Source organism: Anabrus simplex, chromosome 1, assembly GCF_040414725.1.
Source record: "Anabrus simplex isolate iqAnaSimp1 chromosome 1, ASM4041472v1, whole genome shotgun sequence".
Lineage (NCBI taxonomy): Eukaryota > Metazoa > Arthropoda > Insecta > Orthoptera > Tettigoniidae > Anabrus > Anabrus simplex.
This window is the reverse complement of record NC_090265.1, coordinates 629,170,091-629,180,825: the sequence shown is the minus strand read 5'-3', so window position 1 is coordinate 629,180,825 and position 10,735 is coordinate 629,170,091. Positions and strand designations below refer to the sequence as shown.

The 10,735-nt window shown below is 44.8% G+C and overlaps 14 non-coding genes across 14 annotated transcripts; all 14 read right to left on the bottom strand.

Moving 5' to 3' along the window:
- Positions 1–1,635: 1,635 nt before the first annotated feature.
- On the bottom strand, positions 1,636–1,707 carry TRNAG-UCC (transfer RNA glycine (anticodon UCC)). The gene has a single exon. It is a non-coding gene; the product is annotated as a tRNA-Gly (tRNA).
- Positions 1,708–1,852: 145 nt separating this feature from the next.
- Positions 1,853–1,924, bottom strand: TRNAG-UCC (transfer RNA glycine (anticodon UCC)). The gene has a single exon. It is a non-coding gene; the product is annotated as a tRNA-Gly (tRNA).
- Positions 1,925–2,070: 146 nt separating this feature from the next.
- Positions 2,071–2,142, bottom strand: TRNAG-UCC (transfer RNA glycine (anticodon UCC)). Its single transcript has one exon. It is a non-coding gene; the product is annotated as a tRNA-Gly (tRNA).
- A 1,362-nt stretch (positions 2,143–3,504) lies between these two features.
- TRNAG-UCC (transfer RNA glycine (anticodon UCC)) lies at positions 3,505–3,576 on the bottom strand. The gene has a single exon. It is a non-coding gene; the product is annotated as a tRNA-Gly (tRNA).
- A 145-nt stretch (positions 3,577–3,721) lies between these two features.
- Positions 3,722–3,793, bottom strand: TRNAG-UCC (transfer RNA glycine (anticodon UCC)). The gene has a single exon. It is a non-coding gene; the product is annotated as a tRNA-Gly (tRNA).
- Positions 3,794–3,939: 146 nt separating this feature from the next.
- On the bottom strand, positions 3,940–4,011 carry TRNAG-UCC (transfer RNA glycine (anticodon UCC)). The gene has a single exon. It is a non-coding gene; the product is annotated as a tRNA-Gly (tRNA).
- A 360-nt stretch (positions 4,012–4,371) lies between these two features.
- TRNAG-UCC (transfer RNA glycine (anticodon UCC)) lies at positions 4,372–4,443 on the bottom strand. Its single transcript has one exon. It is a non-coding gene; the product is annotated as a tRNA-Gly (tRNA).
- Positions 4,444–5,310: 867 nt separating this feature from the next.
- Positions 5,311–5,382, bottom strand: TRNAG-UCC (transfer RNA glycine (anticodon UCC)). Its single transcript has one exon. It is a non-coding gene; the product is annotated as a tRNA-Gly (tRNA).
- A 145-nt stretch (positions 5,383–5,527) lies between these two features.
- TRNAG-UCC (transfer RNA glycine (anticodon UCC)) lies at positions 5,528–5,599 on the bottom strand. Its single transcript has one exon. It is a non-coding gene; the product is annotated as a tRNA-Gly (tRNA).
- Positions 5,600–5,961: 362 nt separating this feature from the next.
- Positions 5,962–6,033, bottom strand: TRNAG-UCC (transfer RNA glycine (anticodon UCC)). The gene has a single exon. It is a non-coding gene; the product is annotated as a tRNA-Gly (tRNA).
- Positions 6,034–7,663: 1,630 nt separating this feature from the next.
- TRNAG-UCC (transfer RNA glycine (anticodon UCC)) lies at positions 7,664–7,735 on the bottom strand. The gene has a single exon. It is a non-coding gene; the product is annotated as a tRNA-Gly (tRNA).
- A 1,557-nt stretch (positions 7,736–9,292) lies between these two features.
- Positions 9,293–9,364, bottom strand: TRNAG-UCC (transfer RNA glycine (anticodon UCC)). Its single transcript has one exon. It is a non-coding gene; the product is annotated as a tRNA-Gly (tRNA).
- A 362-nt stretch (positions 9,365–9,726) lies between these two features.
- On the bottom strand, positions 9,727–9,798 carry TRNAG-UCC (transfer RNA glycine (anticodon UCC)). The gene has a single exon. It is a non-coding gene; the product is annotated as a tRNA-Gly (tRNA).
- An 801-nt stretch (positions 9,799–10,599) lies between these two features.
- Positions 10,600–10,671, bottom strand: TRNAG-UCC (transfer RNA glycine (anticodon UCC)). The gene has a single exon. It is a non-coding gene; the product is annotated as a tRNA-Gly (tRNA).
- Between the last annotated feature and the right edge of the window lie 64 nt (positions 10,672–10,735).

Here is a 10,735-nt window from a genome sequence, read left to right as displayed (position 1 = left end):
AAGGGCTAATCCCATACTAAAGAGGTGACTTTAGAAAGAAACAATTTACATTACGTTAAGGAAGAAACGGTTGTGAAAAATAAGTTCACCTCAATGCAATATGAGTGGGAGCTCGAGAGGGTTAAGCACTCTCTATCCCAATATGTAGTTAAAACAGAAAGAATTGACACCGAGTGTCTTTACATTATTTTTAAAGGAAAGTTACATGGAAAAGGCTTCGGACCTGCCCCGAGAGTTAAACTGCTGAGCTAGCAAGAAAAGAAGTTATTAAAAGGCCATTACCTTGTGGATGAATTGCTGCCCGAAGAAAGAGGCGCTTCCCGCCCCCTGCTACGTACTTTACACACTGAAAGATGTTACTGAAGTGGCGCGGGGACCCGAAAATCAGCAGTTTATATACTCTCGAGGAATGTTCGAGGCGTTTCAGGAATGAGAACACCCTCCCACAAAAACTTTATTGGCTAGGGTTAAGCAATATATCCCCTTTGGAGAAAATACCCCTGATTGGTCATAAATTAATTAAAGAAATTCGGGATTGGCTAAATTCAAAACAAGGGGAAAGAAAGGGTTATACAGCCAACTTAAACAATAACAGAAAGAAATTTAACAAGAAACAAACTTTTGAAATCAAAATTTCTCCAAAAAACAGTTCTTTCACTTCGCACTAGGGTGCACCATTGTAGTTCTTCAGTAGTGTCCTCTAGAAGAGAATGTTCACACTTCTTACTACAGGCAAAACAAAAATACATCGAAAACGACCCAGTTCAGAAACTTCAAAATTTCCAAGTAGTGACATCTTCTGAGAAACTTGAAAATTAGCACATTAGGTAAAGTTCAGACTTCATCCAGTAGGGGAGTTTCAACTGGCGCAAAGTTTGAATTAGCGACGTGGAGGTGTACCGCCCGGTACAATATCCATAACTCACACTAGCATAATTTATTGAGGGGCATTTGATTTTCCAATACATTCACTTGGCATTTACATATTTGTCGTTATCCGGCTGTCCTCAGTTATAATCCATTTTCTATTAGTTTCAACATTCTTAACTGTCTTATTTTCTTCCTTAAAACGCCGTATGTACGTGAGTGCTAGAAACTACTGGATGCATTTCCACCAAGATTCGTATTTAGAATACACCTGTCCTTGATAGGTTTTAGGGGAAATATTGTTTCTAAATCCCTGAACTGACTGGGGGTTTATACGAAACCGAAACAGTGATTTTGCACTTCCAAAAAATATACACAACCAAACTTTATGGAAGTCTACCTACCTTGGTAGAAATTAATTTCTAAACTACTTTAATACACAAATTCTTCCTTAGTGACGTCACCAGAAAGCTACAGGTATGTATCATAAATTCACGTGTTCAGTTTTGAAGTTGCTCTCGTAGAGAGACGATGTATCGAATATTTTAGACGAGTGCGACGGCCGTTAATCGATCCCGGATCAACTGCTTGGAAGGCAACTATGCTAACAATTACACAGTCAGCGCAACATTGCATGCAAGCGAACTGCTTTAAAAAACACCTTTTTAGTGACGTCACCAGAAAGCCACAGGTATGTATCATAAATTCACGTATTCAGTTTCTAAGATAGTCCCGCCGAGTGTAAATGTACCGAAGATCTTAAAATCGTGCGATGGCCGGGAATCGAACCCGGATCAACTGCTTGGAAGGCAACTATGCTCACCATTACACCACCATCGCACACAGGCAAGTGAGCGAACTGCTTTAGTACACAAGTTCTTCTTTAGTGACGTCACCCGAAAGCTGCAGGTTTTATCATAAATTCACGTGAACAGCTTCGAAGGTACTCTCGGAAAGTAACATGGTATCAAGTATCTTAAAAGTGTGCGATGGCCGGGAATCGAACCCGGATGAACTGCTTGGAAGGCAACTATGCTCACCATTACACCACCATCGCACGTAGGCGTCAGCGCGGACTTCATTAACACACAAATTCTTCTTTAGTGACGTCACAAGGAAGCTAGAGTTATGTGTCATAAATTTACGTGTTCAGTTTCTAAGATAGTCCCGCCGATTGTAATGGAACCGAACATCCTAAAAGTGTGCGATGGCCGGGAATCGAACCCGGATAAAGTGCTTGGAAGGCAACTATGTTCACCATTACACCACCATCGCACATAGGCACGTAAGCCAAATAGTTTAGTACACAAGTTCTTCCCGCCTCTGTGGTGTAGTGGTTAGTGTGATTAGCTGCCACCCCCGGAGGTCCGGGTTCGATTCCCGGCTCTGCCACGAAATTTGAAAAGTGGTACGAGGGCTGGAACGGGGTCCACTCAGCCTCGGGAAGTCAACTGAGTAGAGGTGGGTTCGATTCCCACCTCAGCCATCCTGGAAGTGGTTTTCCGTGGTTTCCCACTTCTCCTCCAGGCAAATGCCGGGATGGTACCTAACTTAAGGCCACGGCCGCTTCCTTCCCTCTTCCTTGTCTATCCCTTCCAATATTCCCCATCCCCCGCAAGGCCCCTGTTCAGCATAGCAGGTGAGGCCGCCTGGGCGAGGTACTGGTCATTCTCCCCAGTTGTATCCCCCGACCAAGAGTCTGAAGCTCCAGGACACTGCCCTTGTGGCGGTAGAGGTGGGATCCCTCGCTGAGTCCGAGGGAAAAACCGACCCTGGAGGATAAACAGATGATGATGATGATGATGACACAAGTTCTTCTTTAGTAACGTTTACGAAAGCTGAAGGTATGTATCATAAATTCACGAGTTCAGGTTACAAATTACTTATGGAGAGTGTCATGGTATCGAATATGTCAATGGTGTGCCGTGGCCTGGAATCGAACCCACATCCACTGCTTTGAAGGCAACTATGCTAACCATTGCACAATCAGGGTAACATGGCATGCAAGCGAACTGCTTTTAAAAAACACCCTCTTTTTAGTGACGTCTCCCGAAAGCCACAGGTCATCATCATCATCTGTTTACCCTCCAGGTTCGGTTTTTCCCTCGGACTCAGCGAGGGATCGCACCTCTACCGCCTCAAGGGCAGTGTCCTGGAGCTTCAGACTCTTGGTCGTGGGATGGAACTGGGGAGTATGACCAGTACCTCGCCCAGGCGGCCTCAGCTGCTATGGTGAACAGGGGCCTTGTAGGGGGATGGGAAGATTGGAAGGGATAGACAAGGATGAGGGAAGGAAGCGGCCGTGGCCTTAAGTTAGGGACCATCCCGGCATTCGCCTGGAGGTGAAGTGGGAAACCACGGATAACCACTTCGAGGATGGCTGAGGTGGGAATCGAACCCACCTCTACTCAGTTGACCTCCCGAGGCTGAGTGGACCCCGTTCCAGCCCTCGGACCACTTTTCAAATTTCGTGGCAGAGCCGGGAATCGAACCCGGACCTCCGGGGGTGGCAGCTAATCACGCTAACCACTACACCACAGAGGCGGCCCGAATGCCACAGGTATGTATCATAAGTTGGCGTGTTCAGTTTGCATGATAGTCCCGCCGAGTGTAAATGTACCGAAGATCTTACAATCGTGCGATGGCCGGGAATCGAACCCGGATCAACTGCTTGGAAGGCAACTATGCTCACCATTACACCACCATCGCACACAGGCAAGTGAGCGAACTGCTTTAGTACACAAGTTCTTCTTTAGTGACGTCACCCGAAAGCTGCAGGTTTTATCATAAATTCACGTGAACAGCTTCGAAGGTACTCTCGGAGAGTAACATGGTATCAAGTATCTTAAAAGTGTGCGATGGCCGGGAATCGAACCCGGATCAACTGCTTGGAAGGCAACTATGCTCACCATTACACCACCATCGCACGTTTTCGTCAGAGCGGACTTCATTAATACACAAATTCTTCTTTAGTGACGTCACATGAAAGCTAGAATTATGTGTCATAAATTTACGTGTTCAGTTTCTAAGTTAGACCCGCCGATTGTAATGGAACCGAAGATCCTAAAATCGTGCGATGCCCGGGAATCGAACCCGGATCAACTGCTTGGAAGGCAACTATGCTCACCATCACACCACCATCGCACGTTGGCTTCGGAGCGGACTCCATTAATACACAAATTCTTCTTTAGTGACGTGACAAGAAAGCTAGAGTTATGTATAACGAATTTACGTGTTCAGCTTCGAAGGTACTCTCGATGAGTGTAACGGAACCGAAGATCTTAAGAGTGTGGGATGGCCGGGAATCGAACCTGGATCAAACGCTTGGAAGGCGACTAAGGTCACCATTACAAAATCTGCGCAACTTGGCATGCGAGCATTCTGCTTTAAAACACACCTTTTTTGTGACGTCACCAGAAAGCCACAGGTATGTATCATAAATTCACGTATTCAGTTTCTAAGATAGTCCGGCCGATTGTGATGGAACCGAAGATCCTAAAAGTGTGCGATGGCCGGGAATCGAACCCGGATCAACTGCTTGGAAGGCAAGTATGCTCACCATTACACCACCATCGCACATGGGCACGTAAGCGAAATAGTTTAGTACACAAGTTCTTCTTTAGTAACGTTTACGAAAGCTGCAGGTATGTATCATAAATGCACGTGTTCAGGTTACAAATTACTTATGGAGAGTGTCATGGTGGCCGCCTCTGTGGTGTAGTGGTTAGCGTGATTAGCTGCCACCCCCGGAGGTCCGGGTTCGATTCCCGGCTCTGCCACGAAAATTTGAAAAGTGGTACGAGGGCTGGAACGGGGTCCACTCAGCCTCGGGAGGTCAACTGAGTAGAGGTGGGTTCGATTCCCACCTCAGCCATCCTGGAAGTGGTTTTCCGTGGTTTCCCACTTCTCCTCCAGGCGAATGCCGGGATGGTACCTAACTGAAGGCAACGGCCGCTTCCTGCCCTCTCCCTTCCTTATACCTTCCAATCTTCCCATCCCTCCACAAGGCCCCTGTTCAGCATAGCAGGTGAGGCCGCCTGGGCGAGGTACTGGTCATTCTCCCCAGTTGTATCCCCCGACCAAGAGTCTGAAGCTCCAGGACACTGCCCTTGAGGCGGTAGAGATGGGATCCCTCGCTGAGTCCGAGGGAAAAGCCGAACCTGGAGGGTAAACAGATGATGATGATGATGATGATGAGTGTCATGGTATCGAATATGTCAATGGTGTGCAATGGCCTGGAATAGAACCCACATCCACTGCTTGGAAGGCAACTATGCTAACCATTGCACAATCAGGGTAACATGGCATGCAAGCGAACTGCTTTAAAAAACACCCTCTTTTTAGTGACGTCATTAGAAAGCCACAGGTATGGATCATAAATTCACGTGTTCAGTTTGGATGTTAGTCCCGCCGAGTGTAAATGTACCGAAGATCTTAAAATCGTGCGATGGCCGGGAATCGAACCCGGATCAACTGCTTGGAAGGCAACTATGCTCACCATTACACCACCATCGCACACAGGCAAGTGAGCGAACTGCTTTAGTACACAAGTTCTTCTTTAGTGACGTCACCCGAAAGCTGCAGGTTTTATCATAAATTCACGTGAACAGCTTCGAAGGTACTCTCGGAGAGTAACATGGTATCAAGTATCTTAAAAGTGTGCGATGGCCGGGAATCGAACCCGGATCAACTGCTTGGAAGGCAACTATGCTCACCATCACACCACCATCGCACCTTGGCTTCGGAGCGGACTCCATTAATACACAAATTCTTCTTTAGTGACGTCACAAGAAAGCTAGAGTTATGTATAACGAATTTACGTGTTCTGCTTCGAAGGTACTCTCGATGAGTGTAACGGAACCGAAGATCTTAAGAGTGTGGGATGGCCGGGAATCGAACCCGGATCAAACGCTTGGAAGGCAACTATGGTCACCATTACAAAATCTGCGCAACTTGGCATGCGAGCATTCTGCCTTAAACACTCCTTTTTTTTAGTGACGTCACCAGAAAGCCACAGGTACGTATCATAAATTCACGTATTCAGTTTCTAAGATAGTCCCGCCGATTGTAATGGAACCGAAGATCCTAAACGTGTGCGATGGCCGGGAATCGAACCCGGATCAACTGCTTGGAAGGCAACTATGCTCACCATTACACCACCATCGCACATGGGCACGTAAGCGAAATAGTTTAGTACACAAGTTCTTCTTTAGTAACGTTTACGAAAGCTGCAGGTATGTATCACAAATGCACGTGTTCAGGTTACAAATTACTTATGGAGAGTGTCATGGTATCGAATATGTCAATGGTGCGCGATGGCCTGGAATAGAACCCAACTAAGAAGGCAACTAAGCTAACCACTACACAATCAGGGCAACTTGGCTTGCAAGCGAACTGCTTTAAAACACACATTCTTTTTACTGACGTCTCCCGAAAGCTACAGGTATGTATCATAAATACATGTGTTCAGGTACGAAGTTACTCTCGGCGGGTGACAGGGCATCGAATATGTTAAAATGATCAGATGGCCGGCAATCGTGCGCGGATCAACTGCTTGGAAGGCAACTGTGCTCACCATTAATCACATCTTTTCGGGCGAACGACCTGCATTAATACACAAGTTCTTCTTTAGTGACCATTAAGAAAGCCTCAGGTATGTATCATAATACCGAAATACAAGGGATTGGAGGCGTGAATTTGCACTCCTATATGAAACTTCTTAAAAGCTAAAAGGCACTAGGCCGATGAAACAGGGGCTATTCCCAAACTATGGAGGTGACCCGTATAAGAAAGAAATTTAAACGTTAGGGAAGAAAAGAAAATCAGTTACCTAAACGTAGTCACGGCAAGTCAAAATGAAGGGATGCACGAAAGGGTAAAGCACTCACTATCCCCAATTTACAATTAAAAATATTTATATCAGCCGGCAAAATATACATTACAGAATAGTAGGTTACACGGCAAATGTTTCGGACTTTGGCCGCGGGTTAAACTCCTGAGCTAGCAAGAAAATAAAGATGTCAAACGGCCATTACATTACTGAAGAGCAGGTGCCTGAAGAAAGAAGCGCTTCCGGCCTCCTGCTACACGTCCATACACTAGGTTAGATGTTGATCAAGTGGCCGAGAGACAAGGAAATCTGCAGTTTTTATACCCGCGGGGAAGGTTGGACAACTTTCATGAATAATTAAAACACACCCACAGGTTTTTATTGGCTACAGTACACAGTTACACACACGATCGAAGAAGAACCAGTGATTGGTGGGAAATTAATTACAGAAATTCTTGATTGGCTAACTTCAAATCAGGCGGAAGGAAAAGCTAAATATTGCCAACCCACAAAAGAATGAACGAAATTTAGTAAAGGCAAAAAACTTATGAGTACAAAACTTCTTCAAGAAAGTTCCTTCACTTCGCACCAGAGTACATGATCATAGTTTTTGCAGTAACATCTGTGATAGAATGTCCAGACATCTTGATAAATAGGAAACAAAAAAGTCGAAATTCACACCGTGAAATCTTCAGAGGAAAGATTTAAGTAGGTCCAGTTTTAAGTTCAGTGTTTTTCGAGTAGACGAGTTCCAATTGGCGCAATATTTAAACGTGCGGTGTAGAAGTGTACCTACCGGTACACTAACCATTACACAATCAGCGCTCATTGGCATGCCAGCGAATGCTTTAAAACACACCTTCTTTAGTAACGTCACCAGAAAACTACAGGTATGTATCATAAATTCACGTGATCGGTATCGAAGTTACTCTCGCCGTGTGTAACGGTACAAAGATCTTAAAATATTGCGATGGCCGGGAATCGAACCCGGATCTACAACTTGGAAGGCAATTATGCTCACCATTACACCACCATCGCACATAAGCACGTGAGCGAAATACTTTAGTACACAAGTTCTTCTTTAGTAACGTTTACGAAAGCTGCTGGTATGTATCATAAATTCACGTGTTCAGGTTACAAATTACTCATGGAGAGTGTCATGGTATCGAATATGTCAATGGTGTGCGATGGCCTGGAATCGAACCCACATCCACTGCTTGGAAGGCAACTATGCTAACCATTGCACAATCAGGGCAACATGGCATGCAAGCGAACTGCTTTGAAAAACACCTTTTTTAGTGACGTCATTAGAAAGCCCCAGTATGTATCATAAATTCACGTGTTCTGTTTGGAAGTTAGTCCCGCCGAGTGTAAATGTACCGAAGATGTTAAAATTGTGCGATGGCCGGGAATCGAACCCGGATCAACTGCTTGGAAGGCAACTATGCTCACCAATTCTCCACCATCACACCTTTCTGCGGGCGAACGACCTGCATTAATACACAAGTTCTTCTTTAGTGACCATTAAGAAAGCCTCAGGTATGTATCATAATACCGAAATACAAGGGATTGGAGGCGTGAATTTGCACTCTATATGAGACTTCTTAAAACCTAAAAGGCACTAGGCCGATGAAACAGGGGCTATTCCCAAACTATGGAGGTGACCCGTATAAGAAAGAAATTTAAACGTTAGGGAAGAAAAGAAAATCAGTTACCTAAACGTAGTCACGGCAAATCAAAATGAAGGGATGCACGAGAGTGTAAAGCAACCACTATCCCCGATTTACAATTTAAAATATTTACATAAGCCGGCAAAGATTACATTACAGAATAGTAGGTTACATGGCAAAAGTTTCGGACCTTGGCCGCGGGTTAAACTCATGAGCTAGCAAGAACATAAAGATGTCTAACGGCCGAGAGTGGCCGAGAGACAAGAAAATCTGCAGTTTTTATACCCGCGGGGAAGGTTCGACAACTTTCATGAATAATTAAGACACACCCACAGGTTTTTTTGGCTACAGTCCACAGTTACGCACACGATCGAAGAAGAAACCTGTGATTGGTGGGAAATTAATTACAGAAATTCTTGATTGGCTAACTTCAAAACAGGCGGAAGGAAAAGCTAAATATTGCCAACCCACGAAAGAATGAACGAAATTTAGTAAAGACAAAAACTTATGAGTACAAAACTTCTTCAAGAACGTTCCTTCACTTCGCACCAGAGTACATGATCATAGTTTTTGCACTGACATCTGTGAGAGAATGTCCAAACATCTTGATAAATAGTAAACAAAAAAGTCGAAATTCACACCGTGAAATCTTCAGAGGAATGATTTAGGTAGGTCCAGTTTTAAGTTCAGTGGTCCTCGAGTAGAGGTGTTCCAATTGGCGCAATATTTAAACGTGCGGCGTAGAAGTGTACCTTCCGGTACACTAACCATTACACAATCAGCGCTCATTGGCATGCCAGCGAATGCTTTAAAACACACCTTCTTTAGTAACGTCACCAGAAAACTACAGGTATGTATCATAAATCACGTGATCGGTTTCGATGTTACTCTCGCCGTGTGTAATGGTACGAAGATCTTAAAATATTGCGATGGCCGGGAATCGAACCCGGATCAACTGCTTGGAAGGCAAATATGCTCACCTTTACACCACCATCGCACATAGGCACGTGAGCGAAATACTTTAGTACACAAGTTCTTCTTTAGTAACGTTTACGAAAGCTGCAGGTATGTATCATAAATTCACGTGTTCAGGTTACAAATTACTCTCGGAGAGTGTCATGGTATAGAATATATCAATGGTGTGCGATGGCCTGGAATCGAACCCACATCCACTGCTTGGAAGGCAACTATGCTAACCATTGCACAATCAGGGGAACTTGGCATGCAAGCGAACTGCTTTAAAAAACACCCTCTTTTTAGTGACGTCATTAGAAAGCCACAGGTATGTATCATAAATTCACGTGTTCAGTTTGGATGGTAGTCCCGCCGAGTGTAAATGTGCCGAAGATCTTAAAATTGTGCGATGGCCGGGAATCGAACCCGGATCAACTGCTTGGAAGGCAACTATGCTCACCATTACACCACCATCGCACACAGGCAAGCAAGCGAACTGCTTTAGTACACATGTTCTTCTTTAGTGACGTCACCCGAAAGCCACAGGTTTGTATCATAAATTCACGTGTTCAGCTTCGAAGGTACTCTCGGAGAGTAACATGGTATCAAGTATCTTAAAAGTGTGCGATGGCAGGTAATCGAACCCGGATCAACTGCTCGGAAGGCAACTATGCTCACCATTACACCACCATCGCAGTTGGCGTCGGAGCGGACTTCATTAATAAACAAATTCTTCTTTAGTGACGTCACAAGAAAGCTAGAGTTATGTGCCATAAATTTACGTGTTCAGCTTCGAAGGTACTCCCGGTGAGTGTAACGGACCGAAGATCTTAAGAGTTTGGGATGGCCGGGAATGGAACCCGGATCAACCGCTTGGAAGGCAACTATGGTCACCATTACACAATCAGCGCAACTTGGCATGCGATCAATCTGCTTTAAAAAACACCTTATTTTTAGTGACGTCACCAGAAAACCAGAGGTATGTAATATAAAGTCACGTGTTCAATTTCGAAGTTACTCCCGCAGAGTGTATTGTCACCGACGATGATAAAAATGTGCGATGGCCCGGAATCGAACCCTTATCAACCGCTTGCAAGGCAATTATTCTCACCTTTACACCACCATCGCACATTGGAACGCGGGCGAATTACTGTACTTTAACACACAAATTATCTTTAGTGACGTCACCAGAAGGCTACAGGTATGTATCATAAATTCACGTGTTCAGTATGGAAGTTAGTCCCGCCGAGTGTAAATGAACCGAAGATCTTTAAATTGTGCGATGGCCGGGAATCGAACCCGGATCAACTGCTTGGAAGGCAACTATGCTCACCTTTACACCACCATCGCACACAGCAAGTGAGCGAACTGCTTTAGTACAAATGTTCTTCTTTAGCGACGTCATCCGAAAGGT